Source organism: Rhagoletis pomonella, unplaced genomic scaffold (assembly GCF_013731165.1).
Source record: "Rhagoletis pomonella isolate Grant_MI unplaced genomic scaffold, Rhpom_1.0 Rhpom_scaffold_00003, whole genome shotgun sequence".
NCBI lineage: Eukaryota > Metazoa > Arthropoda > Insecta > Diptera > Tephritidae > Rhagoletis > Rhagoletis pomonella.
This window is the reverse complement of record NW_023458557.1, coordinates 18,627,392-18,629,618: the sequence shown is the minus strand read 5'-3', so window position 1 is coordinate 18,629,618 and position 2,227 is coordinate 18,627,392.

The following is a 2,227-nucleotide window of genomic DNA, read 5'->3' as shown; positions in this document are numbered from 1 at the left end:
CTATGAGCAATTACACCAACAAAGATTCACAAAATCACCTGTTCTCACTTTTTAAACACTATTAAAATATATAATTTAACTTATTTAGTAAAGAAACATAGTTTTATCAACCTAAGATATATTCTTTGTTGATGTAATTGCTCATAGAAAACAACGAAATTTAACAAAAGTTTTTTGTTCATGACTTTTAAATGGTTAATAATATTAGCCCCCCCCCCCTCCGGATTGTTATAAGGGGGGCCAAAACGCGTCGTTTGGTACCCCTCCCGACTTTTCCGCACCTTTTTTAGGGGTTGTTACCCCACCCTAGAGAATTACCAATTTTGGTTTTCGTTGTTTTCTTTGCTTTGTTTACTTTTCGCTCGTTTTCCAAAGGAAACAAGATGGCGTAGAACCCGCTAAAAAAATCGACTTTTTTCACTTTCTTGTTCTTACTGCCATACCTAAACAAAAGCGTTGGGCGGAGCGGTTTCTGACGCCTGGCGTTAGCGCCGAAGTGCCATACCTAAACAAAAGCGTCAACGCTACGTCAAATGCTGAAATAACACCAACAATAAGCATATGCTTGTTTGTGTGTAACACGAAAATGACAGTTTCGCCGTTTTCTGCAGCCAACTTCAATATCTAACGCCCTGTCAAAATCGGATTTTCCAACCGCTCAGCGTTGACGCCGCGTTGTTTCGGTATGCTCCTTACAAATTGTATGGGCATGAGAATTTTTTGACAGCCAGACAACGCAGACGCTTTTGTTTAGGTATGGCAGTTACGTGATCTTGTGTCTTTCCTCCATGCGAGGAGTTGCCAACCGATAACTCATTTTATTATTGCATCATGCATTATCGATGCTTACTCAATATCGATAGTATCGTTCGAACTCTAATTTATAGATAAGACGGATTTATCGGTAGGACGGATGTTTAGTCTCTATATTGTTTATTTTACAATATGCTGAGGTCATCTAGGAAAATATTAGGCTTACCTTTACTCGGAAATAAGTAAGTTAACAAACTGGCTTTCGCTGCGATATTTTCTAAATTTATAAGAGGGGTATATCGTCACCTTATTCACAAAGGCCCTAACCAACAAATTTTTAATTTTACAGAAGCATAAAACATTAAAAAATAAGTTGTCAAAAAGCAGGTAGGAGAATCAAAAAAATAGCGGGTGGGGTTTAGTAGCGCTCACAACTATTTCGGGCTATTCCGTCCAAAGGGCTGGCCCGATCCCAAAAAAATTCCACACACTTTTAGTCAAAGTGTAACACGCACTTTTGTAAATTTTGGTCACTAATTTATTTACAAATTGGGTTGAAATATGCCCTTTTTTGTAAAATTCGGAAATTAGCGTACATTTATCAATCCTATTCTTCTTAAAGCAGCTACTTCACCAATTCCCCTTCACTTTACACTTTACTCGATTCGTTATAACTTTCTTTACGACTTTAATATTAACCAATTAATCACAATTCATTAAATAAAAACACCTTCAAAATCACGCGTCTGACTATGGTTGCATATGCAAATTAAATGGCGGAGTTCAGCTGTCAGACTCCAAAATATGCAAAAGAATGAGAGACAAAAGAAGATAGGATATAACTCAGTACGCATTACAAATATACAAAGGTGTTCTCTGCAAAAGGTGTTCAGCTCCTTTTCTTCGCAACAGAAAGGAGAATTCTACTGCCTGAGGGTTATAATGGGTGGGGTTTAGTACCGCTCACAACTATTTCGGGCTATTCCGTCCAAATGGGTGGCCCGATCCAAAAAAAAATTTCACACACTTGTAGTCAAGGGTCCACGCAATATTTTAACACTCACTTTTGTAAATGTTGGTTACTAATTTATTTACAAATTGGGTTTGAAATATGCCCTTTTTTGTAAAATTCGGAAATTAGGGTACATTTATCACTCCTATTCTGCTTAAATTAGCCACTTTACCAATATATTTTTGTGTTCCCCTTCACTTTACACTTTACTTGATTTGTTATAACTTGCTTTACGACTTTAATATTAACCAATTCATCACAATTCATTAAATAAAAACACCTTCAAAATCACGCGTCTGACTTTGGTTGCATATGCAAATTAAATGGCGGAGTTCAGCTGTCAAACTCCAAAATATGCAAAAGAATGAGAGACAAAAGAAGATAGGATATAACCCAGTAAGCATTAAAAATATACAAAGGTGTTCTCTGCAAAAGGTGTTCAGCCCCCCTTCTTTGGCAACA